Source organism: Sciurus carolinensis, chromosome 11 (assembly GCF_902686445.1).
Source record: "Sciurus carolinensis chromosome 11, mSciCar1.2, whole genome shotgun sequence".
In the NCBI taxonomy this organism is placed as follows: Eukaryota; Metazoa; Chordata; class Mammalia; order Rodentia; family Sciuridae; genus Sciurus; species Sciurus carolinensis.
Window position 1 is genome coordinate 5,298,402 of NC_062223.1, and position 14,354 is coordinate 5,312,755.

Below are 14,354 nucleotides of genomic sequence, written 5' to 3' on the forward strand. Positions count from 1 at the left end.
TAAGAAACCGCGAGACTTCTGAACTCCTGGACAATTGAGGGGTCTGATGCCATTGGCTGGCTGCTCCCGATGTTGCCAAACGAAGTGACCGAGGAAAGGACGCCCCGAGGGGCTCAGATGCCCCATCAAGCCCCACGTAAGGGCCTGAGAGCGCCCAGATGGGTCCTAAGGGACAGCGTCACCTCTGGCAGGCTCAGGGCTAAAACGCGGCCATCAGATGCAGAACCTCATCCCAGACTGGCTGAAGTCCGGGGCAAGCGGAGCTCCAGCCTCCCGGGGTGTCTGCCCTGCGGCGAGGGCACTGAGTGCCATCTTGGAAGTCGGGAGGGGGACGGGTGCAGAGACCCTGACTAGACAGCATGCTGAGCCCCCGCATTCTGAGGAGTCTCTTTGCCAGTGCAAGTGGCCTCCACGCCCAGTGACCTGGGCCTGTCCACCCCCACCTAAGGCTCAGCCCTGCAACCACTGGAGTGGCTGTGGCTCCCGAGGTGGCGGCCAGGCGAGCCATGCTGACCCTCCTCAGCACCTGCCCCACCGCTCACTTGCTCCTCAGCTCATGGTCACCTGCTCTGGGAGGTCCCGGGCGGTGACGCGGATGGAGGAGCACAGCCCGTGCTCTGAAGGGCACCCTGAACTCCGCAGTGCGTACCGACGGGGTCCGGTGAAGGAGAGGAAGGGCAATCCAGTGACCACGTGGACAGGGAGGGGAGAGACGGAGGCAAGGAGCAGGAGGCAGAGCAGGCCACTCTCCAGCGGAGTGCGCGCTGCCTTGGGGACCACGCGGAGCCCACTCCAATGGCTCCCTCTGACACTCGCTGGAGCTATGAGCTAAACCCGGCAGCTGCCTCAGGCTGGAGAGGCGAGGGATTCACAGGCCCGGTCACCTGAGGCCCGCCCACACGCTCTGGGAGGCCAGAAGGCTGTCCTTCCCCAGGACTGTGGCAAATGGGTTGGGGGAGCCCAGCACCCGTGAGGCTGCTGAGACGGCCCTGCTCCATGGACAGACCGGCCGGGCACTCAACCCCATCACTCAGCCGGAACTCAAGTACCCGGGTGTGTTGGCCCTGGCGGCAGGGACTGAGCATGGCGCCTACTGCCAGGGCAAGGGCTGTGGTGGCCCTAAGGGACAGCACAGGCAGAGCAGCCGTCGCGACGATCAGGCCATGCAGACGAAGCGGGAAGCAGACAGGAAGCTGCTGAACTCTGACTTGATCTGCAGAAGCCGGAGGCTGCGGGCCCAGCGGGCAGAGCCCAGCTTCATCAGAGAAACAGAGGTGGCGCGCAATCACCAGGCTGGAGCCAGGGTACGGACTCGGACCCCCGGGTGAGGGTGGCCTGACCCACACAGGAAGGAGCCAGCGCAGCCCCCGAGACGGCTCTGTGACGCTTCCCTGCCTTCCAAGGGACCTACAGGGTCTCCCTGGGACAACTGTGCGACTGAGTCAGGGAGGTGAGCAAGCGGGGGCGCGGCTGGGTGCGGGCCCAGCTGGCACTGCTTCCCGGAGACCAAGCTCACGGGGGCCTCCAGAGAGGGCTAACCAGGGCCAGCCAGCCAGGTCCTTCTCACAGCTGGCCCACTGGGTCCCCAAACCCGTGGCTACTATTCTGCCACTAGGGTGGAAGAAGGGAGGGTCATGTGCAGCAGAGGGCAGAATCCCCAGGAGGGTGGGTACAGAGGGAAGGGCCAGGTGGGGCCACTCGAGCTGCCCACCTGGGACAACAGGAAACCTAATGCCGTGGCATTCCTGGAAGAACCGCAGAGATCGGGGGCACCATCAAGGACTCGAAGGAAGCCGGGTGGCGATTCTCACCACAGCCCCTTCGCTGTCCCCTTTGGCCTTTGCGGAGGGCAGCTGGATCCTGGACGGTGACTGTGGACCATCTATCACAAGTGCCACTGTGCCGGATGCAGCTTCCTGCTTGAGCAGGGGAACGTGTCTCCTGACCCCACAGGCAGCCGTGGGGCCAGCACTGCCCCTTTGCCCGAGTTGGTCCAGAGGACACCAGGACCCTCGGGATGGCCAGGCCAGCACCACGCCTGGCCATTGCTCAGGGGCATTTCGACCCCAGCTGTGTCACACAGTTCACAGGAACCACACTCCCCCTTCACTCCCCAGGCCATCGGGCTGTCCCACTGGCCTGGAGACCTACTGCCGACTGGACCCAGTGAGCGAGAAGTAGGGGACATGTGGTCAGACCCCAGCAGGCCCCAAAGGCACAAGTCAGTGACATGGAGAAGCCCCGTGGCCGGTCCCCCTGCCGCTCAGGGCCTCCTCTCAGCCTGCACCTGTGGCCCCGTGGGCGCCCCTGGCCACCGGACGGAGGAGAGCTGCCTGCATGCACATGCCTCTGTACGACGCCTGGACACCGCCACAGGTGGACGCTTCTCCGCTCCAGGAGAAGGACCGTGGCGAGGGGAGCTCCCCAGGGGCCAGAGCACTGAGCTGCACACCTGGCCGCACCCTTGGCCTGAACGGAGAAAAGGCCAGGCCTGCGATCATTCACCAACCCAGAGCTCTGTCCAACGGTAGCCTGGAGGGTTAAGGATTGGAAGGGACGTGACTGGAAAACTGGTCACCAAGACATTTGGGGCAGGGGGACATGGATAGCCATCTGCATGGGCAAAGAACACACCCCATGTGGACACTCACCAAAGGGCGGCCTCAGCAGAGCAGCCTTGAAAATCAGTGGAGAGAACAACTGTGTGTCAACAGGGACTGGCCTCCTTCCTCAGTCTCCCCACCACTGTCCCATGTGTCCCTGAGCAAAGGGGCAAGGAGCAGGCATGGAGGGGACACACTGCCATTCTCAGGCCAGCCCAGCTATGGCCCCGCCGAGCACTTCATTGCCTACAGCTGGGACCACGTGGCACGCTCCCCAGATCGGCCAGCTTCCTGGCGGCAGGTGGGACACCTGGGGGGGCTCCTGTCGAGGAAGGAGCAGTGTTGTACCCTGCTGGAGGTGGTGCGTGCTGTGGTGTGTCTTTCCAGGGTGTCTCCCAAAGTCACCGGCCATGGGGAACCAGTTGGCCTTGTCCACTTCAGGAGTGACACGCAGTTAGTCTGCCTGGGCTGCTCTAATAAAACACCATCAACCAGGGCTGGTGGACAACGGGCGCGTGTCCTCAAGTCCAGAGGCTGCGGCTCAGCGTCTGGTGAGGGGCTGCTCCTCCTGCTGTGTCCTCACGGGGAGGAGAGGCCCCCACTCCGCTCACCGGGGCTCCTCTCGAGGCCCAGTCTCCTCCTGAGGCCCCTCCTCCAGATGCCACCTCCTTGTGGACTGCAGGTTTTGACACACTCACATCATAGCCACACTTCCCTTCTGACCACGGAGCTCACTTCCCAGCAGACACTGGTGCAGCGGGGCCCTGTCCACCAGCTGTGCCACTCTCGCCTGGTCCCTGCCGTCCTGCAGGCTGAGGCAAGGTCCTCCAGGATGCAGACTGTGCTCAGGGTCAGCGTCCAGGATGCACGGCAGCTTCTCTACCACCAGGATCCAGGGGTCCAGGAGTCGAGGGGCAGAACGCCAGCAGCCCACTCACTCACCGTGATCCCTAGCGACTGTAAGGAATCCCACGAAAACCACACGGGACACGGGAAATCACATAAGGGAGTTTATTAACAGAGTGTCTCCCTGCAGGGTAAGAGAGGAAATGAGAGGAAAAGAAAGGAAAAGAGAAAGGACACGCACTAGAGAGAGTGGAAAGCAAGGAGGAGAAAGAAAGCGAGTCAGGGGGAGAGAAAGCAAGAGAGAGAAGATGGCGGTGAAGCTATCTTTAAGAATCCCGTGGGCTAACAGGGGACCAATGACGGAGAAGGATACTTGCAAGCTGACTGATGAACCAATAGCTAGCCAGGATGTTCACAGACTGACAAGTGGTTGGGAGGCGGGGAAAATGGCTGTATCGGAAAGGGCAGGGGAGCAGCTTTGTATTACAGTGACGTACTGGCCACGCTCTGGCTTCCTGCTCCCAGGATCTTGTGCTCTGCTGGCCTAGAGGCCCTGGGTCCGGGGCAGGGTGCTCTCCCCAGGAGACACACTGGAACTGGAAGCTAAGACGCCACCCGCTCTCTGGGCTCCTCTGGCCTCTGAGTCCACAGGCTGAGAAGGGAGTTCTAGCTTGCGGGCGATCGATCATGGCCTCTGCTCCACAGTGGAGGGAAGGCTGGAGAGCCCTCAGGGCAGCTGTCAGGAGCACTGGTCATGTGACACCTGTCAGGGACACTCCAGCGACCCAACCCAGGCAGGAGGACGGATGGTGCACAGGAAGGTTAGTCCTCCCAGCAGGTGCAAAAGTAAGGGCAGCCGAGGTGCTTGCTGAAGGCCCAGGGCACGCAGCGGGTAGGGGAGAGGGAGCGGCAGGTGCCAGCCACAGCACGTGAGGGGGAGGCCTGTGACTTCTGTGAGAAGAGGTATGTGCTGTGGAAAGCAGGACAAAGACGCCCCAGAGAACCTGGACTGGAACCACTGTTTGACCCAGCTACCCCACTCCTCAGTTTATATCCAAAGAACTTAAAATGAGCATAGTATGGAGACTCGAACCTGGTGCAGAGCTGCCACGGGAGGCTGCCACGGGAGACTTCCACACCGGGGAGGTAGGCCCAGAGAACTGGGCCCAGACCAGCTGGGCCCCAGCCCACAGGCTAGTGCCCCTGTGGCTGACCATCTGTCAACAGGTGGAGGTGCCTCTGCCCAGTAGCAGGGATTCTACCCCACCTGGAGGCCACCATTCCTAGAGGGGCAGCATCCTTTTTGGGTCACTGCATTATCAAGTTCTCCAAGACTTCAGGCTACTGAAGACTAGAAGAGGGGAAGACACATGAGCAATATGAGAAAACAAGGGAAGAAAGTGTCCCAAACAAATCTAGATGCTACGTCAATAAAATCCAATGACAGCATGGCAGAAGAAATGTCTGAAAGGGAGTTCAGAATGTACTATGAATGATGGGGCTGTATTTGGAAACAGGGTCTTTACTGATGTACCTGAGCTGAGATGAGGCCATGCTGGAGCATGATGGGCCTTTGTTCAAGACAGGAGGAGGACAGTCGTTAAAATGATCAGAGAAGCAAATGATGAGATAAGAGAGCAAATGCAGACACTGAATGATCGCACCAATCAACAGTTAAAAGAGCAAATGCAGGAAGCAAAGGATCATTTCAATAAAGAGATAGAGATTCTGAAAAAAACAAATTCTTGAAAAGAAGGAAACAATAAACCAAATTTAAAACTCCATAGAAAGCATAACCAATAGGATAGAACACCTGGAAAACAGAACCTTAAACATTGAAGAAAAAATCTTTAATCTTGAAAACAAAGTTGACCAAACAGAGAAGATGGTAAGAAATCATGAACAGAATCTCCAAGAATTATGGGAATTTTGAAAAGACCAAATTTAAGAATTATTGGGATTGAGGAAGGCACAGAGAGACAAACCAAAAGAATGAACAATCTATTCAATGAAATAATAACAGAAAATTTCCCAAACCTGAAGAATGAAATGGAAAATCAAATACAAGAGGTTTATAGGACACCAAATGTACAAAATTACAACAGACCCACACCAAAGCACATTATAATGAAAATACCTAACATACATAATAAAGACAGAATTTTAAAGGCTGTGAGAGAAAAAAATCAAATTACATTCAGGGGGAAACCAACACAGATATCAGCAGATTTCTCAGCCAGACCCTAAAAGCTAGAAGGGCCTGGAACAACATTTCTTAGCTCTGAAATAAAATGGATGCCAACCAAGAATCTTACACCCAGCAAAACTTACCTTCAGATTTGACGATGAAATAAAATTCTTCCGTGATAAACAAAAGCTAAAAGAATTTACAAATAGAAAGTTTGCACTACAGAACATTCTCAGCAAAATATTCCAGGAGGAAGAAATGAAAAACAATGATGTAAGTCAGCAAAGGGAGGAACTACCCTAAAGAAATAGCCAAATAAAGGAGAAACCAAGTCAAGTTAAAAACCAAAAATAAGCCAAAATGACTGGGGATACAAATAATATCTCAATAATAACCCAGAGTATTAATGGTCTGAACTCATCAATCAAAAGACATAGACTGGCAGATTGGATTAAAAAGAAAGACCCAACAATATGCTGCCTTCAAGAGACTCATCTCATAGAAAAAGATACCCACAGACCAAAGGTGAAAGGATGGGAAAAAACATACCATGCACATGAACTCAGCAAAAAAGAGGGGGTATCCATCCTCATATCAGATAAAGTGGACATCAAGCCAAAGTTAGTCAGAAGGGATAAAGAAGGACATTACATGCTGCTTAAGGGAAGCATAAATCAGCAAGACATAACAATCATAAATATCTATGTCCCAAACAATGGCTCATCCATGTACATCCAACAAATCCTTCTCAATTCCAGGAACAAAACAGACCACAGCACAATAATACTAGGTGATTTTAACACACCTCTCTCACCAATGGACAGATCTTCCAAACAAAAATTGAACAAAGAAACCATAGATCTCAATAACACAATTAATAATTTAGACTTAATGGACATACATAGAATATACCATCCACAAAGAGCAAATACACTTTCTTCTCAGCAGGACATGGATCCTTCTCTAAAATAGACCATATGTTATGCCACAAAGCTGCTCTTAGTGAATACAAAAAGATAGAGATACTACCTTGTATTCTATCAGATCATAATGGAATGAAATTAGAAATCAATGACAAAATAAAAAAACGAAACTACTCCAACACCTGGAGATTAAATAATACACTATTGAATGATAACAGAAGACATCAGGGGGGAAATAAAAAAATTCTTAGAGGTAAACAAGAACAAAGATACAACATATCTAAATCTCTGGGACACTATGAAATCAGTACTAAGAGGAAATTCATTTCATGGAACACATTCAATAAAAATAGAAAAAGTCAACAAATAAATGACCTAATGCTACAATTCAAAGCCCTAGAAAAAGAACAGATCGAAACCAAAAGTAGTAGAAGACAGGAAATAGTTAAAATCAGAGTTGAAAGCAATGAAATTGAAACAAAAGAAACAATCAAAAAAATTGACAAAATAAAAAGTTAGTTCTTTGAAAAAATAAACAAAATTGATAAACCCTTAGCCACACTAACAAAGAGAAGGAGAGAGAAAACTCAAATTACTAAAATTTGGGATGAAAAAGGAAATATCATGACAGACACTATTGAAATAGAAAACATAATTAGAAGCTATTTTGAAAATCTATTCTCCAACAAAATAGAAAATATCAAAGACATCGACAGGTTTCTAGAGACATATGATCTACCCAAACTGAATCAGGAGGACATACACAATTTAAATAGATCAATTTCAAGCAATGAAATAGAAGAAATCATCAAAAGCCTACCAACGAAGAAAAGTTTGGGACCAGATGGATTCTCAGCTGAATTCTACAAGACCTTCAAAGAAGAGCTCATTCCAATACTCCTCAAAGTATTCCATGAAATAGAAGAGGAGGGAACTCTCCCAAACTCATTCTATAAAGCTAATATCACCCTGATACCAAAATCAGAGACACGAGGAAAGAAAATTTCAGACCAATATCCCTGATGAACATAGATGCAAAAATTCTTAACAAAATTTTAGCAAATTGCATATGAAAACATATTTAAGGATAGTGCACCACGATTAAGGGGGTTTCATCCCAGGGATGCAAGGTTGGTTCAACATTCGGAAATCAATAAATGTAATTCACCATATCAACAGACTTAAAATTAAGAATGACATGATTATTTCAATAGATGCAGAAAAAGCATTTGATAAAATACAACATCCCTTCATGCTCAAAACACTAGAAAAAATAGGAAGAGTAGGAACATTCCTTAACATTGAAAAGGCCATCTATGCTAAGCCCATGGCCAATATCATTCTAAATGGAGAAACACTGAAAGAATTCCCTCTAAAAACTGGAACAAAGCAGGGATGTCCTCTTTCACCACTTCTATTCAACATCGTCCTTGAAATTCTAGCCAGAGTAATTAGACAGACGAAAGAAATTAAAGGAATACGAATAGGAAAAGAAGAACTCGAACTATCCCTATTTGCCGATGACATGATTCTACATTTAGAGGAGCCAAAAAAATTACACCAGAAACTTCTAGAACTCATAAATGAATTCAGTAAAGTAGCAGGATATAAAATCAATGCTCATAAATCTAATGCATTTTTATTCATAAGTGATGAATCCTCTGAAAGAGAATTTAGGAAAACTACCCCATTCACAATAACCTCAAAAAAAGTAAATAAATAAAATCCTTGGGAATCAATCTCACAAAAGAGGTGAAATACCTCTACAATGAGAACTACAGAACACTAAAGAAAGAAATTAAAGAAAACCTCAGAAGATGGAAAGATCTCCCATGTTCTTGGATAGGCAGAATTAATATTGTCAAAATGGACATACTACCAAAAGTGCTATACAGATTCAATGCAATTCCAATTAAAATCCCAATGACGTACCTTACAGAAATAGAGCAAGCAATCATGAAATTCATCTGGAAGAATAAGAAACCCAGAATAGCTAAAGCAATCCTTAGCAGGAAGAGCGCAACAGGGGGTATCGCAATACCAGATCTTCAACTATACTACAAAGCAATACTAACAAAAATGCATGGTATTGGCACCAAAATAGACAGGTAGATCAATGGTACAGAATAGAGGATACAGAGACAAACCCACATAAATACAGTTTTCTCATACTAGACAAAGGTGCCAAAAACATACAATGGAGAAAAGATAGCCTCTTCAACAAATGGTGCTGGGAAAACTGGAAATCCATATGCAGAAAAATGAAACTAAATCCCTATCTCTCACCCTGCAAAACTCAACTCAAAATGGATCAAGGACCTTGAAATCAGACCAGAGACCCTGCACCTTATAGAAGAAAAAGTAGGTCCAAATCTTCATCATGTCAGCTTAGGATCAGACTTCCTTAAAAAGACTCCCATAGCACAAGAAATAAATGCAGGAATCAATACTTGGGATAGAGTCAAACTAAAAAGCTTTTTCTCAGTAACGGAAACCATCAGCAATGTGAAGAGAGAGCCTACAGAGTGGGAGAAAATCTCTGCCACACATACTGCAGATAGAGCACTAATCTCCAGAATCTAAAAAGAACTCAAAAAACTTTACACAGTGTATACAAATAACCTAATCAACAAACAGGCTAAGGAAATGAGCAGACACTTCACAGAAGATCTACAAGCAATCAACAGATATATGGAAAAATGTTGAACATCTCTAGTAATAAGAGAAATGCAAATCAAAACTACCCTAAAAATTCTATCTCACCCCAACTAGAATGGTGTTTATCAAGAATACAGGCAACAAGAGGTGTTGGAGAGGATGTGGGGAGAAAGGTACACTCATACATTGCTGGTAGGGTTGCAAATTAATGCAGCCACTCTGGAAAGCAGTGTGGAGATTCCTTAGAAAACTTGGACTGGAACCACCATTTGACCCAGCTACCCCACTCCGTGGCCTATACCCAAAGGACTTAAAATCAGCACACTACAGTGATGCAGCCACGTCAATGTATAGCTGCTCAATTCACAAAAACTAGATTGTGGAACCAACCTAGATGCCCTTCAATAGATGAATGAATAAAGAAACTCTGGTATATATGCACAATGGAATATTACTCAGCCATAAAGAATAATAAAATTATGGCATTTGCAGGCAAATGGATGAAGTTGGAGAATATCATGCTAAGTGAGATAAGCCAATCCCAAAAACCAACGGCCAAATGATCTCTCTGATAAGCAGATAATGATACATAATGGGGGGTGGGAGAGAGGTGAGAATGGATGAAGGATGGATTGTACAGAGGAAAGAGGGGTGGGAGGGGTGGGAGGGGTGGGAGGGGTGGGGGAAGGGGAAAATAACAGATTGAGACAAACATCATTACTCTATGTACATGTTTGATTACACAAATGGTACGACTCTACTTCATGTACAACCAGAGAAACAAGTTGTACCCCATTTGTTCACAATGAATCAAAATAAATAAATTATTTGAAAAAGGCCAGCCTCAGCAACTAAGCAGGACCCTGTTTTGAAATAAATAAGTAAATAAATGAATGCCTGAATGAATTTTAAAAAATCAACATAGTACAGTAATGCAGTCACCTCAATGTTTATAGCAGCTCAATTCACAATAGCCAAACTATGGAACCACCTAGATGTCCTTCAACAGATGAATGGATAAAGAAATGTGATATATATGTATATACACACACACAATGGAATATTACTCAGCCTTAAAGAAGAATGAAATTATGACATTTGCAGGTAAATGGATGGAGCTGGAATTATCATGCTAAGTGAAATAAGCCAATCCCCAAAAACCAAAGGCCAAATGCTCTCTCTGATATGCCTATGCTAACTCACAATAAGTGAGGGGGAGGAATAGAAGTTCATTGGGTTAGACAAAGGGGAAGGAAGGGAAGGGAGGAGGAAAGGGAGCAGAAAGGCAGTAGAAAGAATCAGACGTCACTCTCCTGTGTTCATATGTGAATAACCGACCAGTGAAACTCCAGACCACGTACAAGTACAGAAAGGGAAATCACAATCCGTGTGTGTACAATATGTCAAAACGCACTCTACTGTCACGTGTAACTGTGTGTTTACACACGAGTGATGAGCGACTTTCTTAGCTTTCCCCGCCTGCTCCTTTATCACGCATGTCGTTCTGTATTTAAGTGTTGCCTCGCATTAAGTCATGGGTGAGCCCAGCCGAGGACCCAGCCTGTTCTCCTGGGAGGGGTCAGAGTAGGATTGGCTGCTCTCGGGGTGCTGTGTAGCGTTGGGTGTAGCACGTGTTGCTGTCCATCTGGGGACCAAGGGCGCGTGCGCCAAGGTGAGTGGTAGCCACCTTGGCTGTGGTAGCCACCTGCCTGGGGTAAGGGCGCCCAGGCAGCTGGCAAAGCGCTGTCTGCTGGGTCTGTGAGGTGCTTCCAGGTGAGTCGGGCATGTCAATCGGTGGCCGTCTTGCCCGATACAACGGCACCGTCCGATGGCTGACGGCCCAATAGAACATGCAGGCAGAGCAAGAGCGAATCTGCCCCTCTGCCCCAGCTGGCCCCTCTCTCCTGGAGCTGGGGCACCATGTCTGCCTGTGGACAGAGAAGTCCAGCCTCTCTGGTCTTCAGACTCCAGGACTTGCATCAGAGCCCCTGCCCCTGCCCCGGGGTCTTCGGCCTGGGACAGAGAGTTACAGCACAGGCCCCCTGGCTCTGGGGCTTAGTACTTAGACTGATGCCCGCCAGCAGCCTCCAGGTCCTCCAGCTTACACACGGCCTCCTGTGATTGTGGCCTCCACAATCACGCCATTCCACCTCTCCCCCGCCTATGCTCTGGCAGGTGCCACTGTGCACACCCTGGTCCTCCCGAGGGACCAAGGCGCTGGTGTCGCCGGCGGAGACTGAAGGCCTGGAAGCTCCCCGGGGAGGCTGTGAGCACCCATGTTGGAAGAGCAGGAGCAGAGTCCGGGCGTGTGGGGCGAAGGCAGCACAGCAGACACGCCCGCTGGAGAAGAATCGCCTGCCTCGCCAGCTTCCTGCGGCTTCCGCCCTTTGTTTCCTGCAGACCCCCAGCCTGCAGCATAGTGCGCGAAACCGGGCTGGGTGTCCCCCCGTCTGTGCCTCACAGGCCAATTCCCCGGACACACCCAGGGGCCTCCACCCCGCAGGCCTTTCCTGGGCCTCTCTCCACACAGCCGAGTTGGCAGTGCAGACTGACCCTCGCGGCAGGACTGCAGAGTGGCAGCACCTCAGACCTGGGCAGGTCCTGAGCTCAGCCTCCCTCAACAGGTGCTGGCCAGGGGCCTGTCCCCTGCCCAGCGGGCTCAGGCAGGCCCTTCCTTATGTGAAAATGCCCATTTCCTGTCCCTCATGAGCTTGGACCCCCAGGCCACCACTGAGGGACTCAGGGTCTGACCAGCAGCCTCTGACATGGTCAAGGGGTGAAGAGCCACTGGACACTTTCTCCGGAAATGGAGTGGGGAGAGTGGGGGAGAGTGGGGACAAGAATCAAGAGGCCAGGCGGCCCGTCTGTAGGACTTGGGGACAAGCTCCCCAGGCAGGTGGAGGGCAGGTCAGCACCTGCAGGACTTCTCTCCACCCTGGCCTGGCCCTGCCAAGGTCCCTCTGTCCTGGTCTGGCCCAGTGGGGGACCTCTGTCCTGGGCCCTGTGACAGGGCCACGTCACTACCGTGCCCCCACAGCCCCTGGCATGTCCGAAGCCCCGTAGGGGAAGGTTTGTTTTCTCTCCCGTCACTGGGTCGTGGCCGAGGCCCCTGCAACCAGGCGGACTAAGGAGAGAAAAGCACAGGCCATTCAAGTCTCACAAGCCGCCTCGGGGAAGCCCGCAGGACTCCCTGCTAGGCTTGACCTAGGGCGCCTTGTGTGACCAAGGGCACCCTGGGTGACGTGCCCCTCAGGGTGATCTGTGGGCTGGGGGCGAGGCAAGGCCTGCTTGCTCAGGTTCTTCTGAGTCCCCGAGCCCCTTCCTCGGGTACAGGAGGCCCCAAGCTCCGGGAGAGGAGCCCGAGAAGCCAGGGCAGAGCCACCTCCCCTGGTTCCCTCCAGTACCAAGGGCCGTATTTCAGGTGGCACATCCCCAGCCTGTCACTCCCCAGCCTGGCTCCTGGGTACTGAAGCAATGAGTGGACAGAGGCAGGAAGGGGACGCTTCCCAGACTCACCAGGGCAAGTGAGCCTGCAAGGCCGCAGAGCAGGTGCTTGTGGGGGGCTGCAGGGGGTCCCTGGACCCCAGCACCAGGTGCGGGGGGGGGGGCTGCCTGGGAGCAGTGCTGAGGGGCTGCAGGCCAGGGACCCGCAGAGCCCGGGGCCAGGAGATGGAGGCGGCAGTGGGCGGGCACTTCCCTGAAGAGGCAAAGAGTGGCGACCACAGGCTCATGGACCAGGCTCTGCTCTGGCCAGAAAGACACACGGGGACCTGCAGGTCCACAGCTCCACCCTCACCCCCCCCGGCCCTGGCCCCCACCAGGGCCATCACAGAGCAGGGCGCTGGGAGGAAAGCAGAGCCCTGAGTTAGAGAGGGGAGATGGAGGGGACCCCGGCCCACCAGGCTGTGCCCCCGCCTGCTCCTCACAGCAAAGGTGGCACCCACACTTGGAAGGGGCCTCTGGGCTGGGGAGTGTATGTCCCGGAGGAGCAGAGCCCCCAACACTGGCCCGGCCCCCGGCAGACAGCGGGTCTCTGAAGACAGGGGCCAAGCATCCCAGAGCGGCGGGCATATTGTGGGGAGGGGTAGGGAGTGGGGAGGGAAGGGGAGCCTCGGGCCCTGGCTGAGCCGCCACCCAGCCCACAACGCAGGCTCTGCCTCTGCCCCTCCGTCCAGAACCCCCTCAGACGGCCCCTCTGCCTACACTCCCTGCCCGTCTCCCCAGCCTGGCATGGCCTGGCCTGTGTCCCAGGAGCCCCCCATCTGACCCTCACTCCACTGGGCCTCCTCGCTGCCCTCCTGAGCTCCCAACAGCCCTTTCAGATCTGTCAAGACAGCCTTCCCCAGCCCCATTCCCACGGGGTCCAATCCCAGCTCCTTTGTGGGCACCTCCACCACAGGGCCTGTCCTGAACCCTGACCCCCTCTCCGCACAACCCCCCAACCTCCCCTCATTAGCTGGCCTCGCTCTAACGTTTTTCTCTCTCAATTACTTAGTATTGATCTGGAAACCAGAGCTGAGTTCCTCCGCTAACAGCAACAGCAGGCACGGTTGGTTCACGGCTCTTGGTTTCCTTTAATCTCAGTGATCGCGCCCCAGCCCACAGCCTGGTCTTCCCACCGAGGACCTCCCCCACCATCCCGCCTGCTCTCTTTGCTGCTCCCAGACCCTCAGCCTAGGTGCTCGTCCCTGCCAGCCACTCGTCCCAAAAGCCCATCGACTCTTCAGAGGGAAGCAGCAATAGTTAAAGGTTCCAGAACCTTCTCTTCATGTGTCTACCAGTCCCTACTGTCCCTGAGCATTCCCAGGCCTCTGCGTGTTTGAAAGGCCCATCTGCCTCCAACCAGACTTCCCGTTCTCTAAAGACCTCTGGCTTCCCCATGGACATGCTCCACCCTGAGGGTGGGGGTCCCCTCCCGCTGTCTGTGTCCACGGGCTGGGGACAAGTGAGGCTGTGCTCATCGATTCCACCTGGCACATCCCCCTCCTTCAGGTCTCAGTGGGCAGCCCCCGTGTGGGGACCTTAGTCCTGCAGGGGACGCAGGCCTCTGTATGGTCCTGATCACATGGAAGCCGATGGGCAAGTTGGCACAGCAGGCGAAGGCCTGCTGGGAGTCCAGGGTGGAGGCCTAGACGG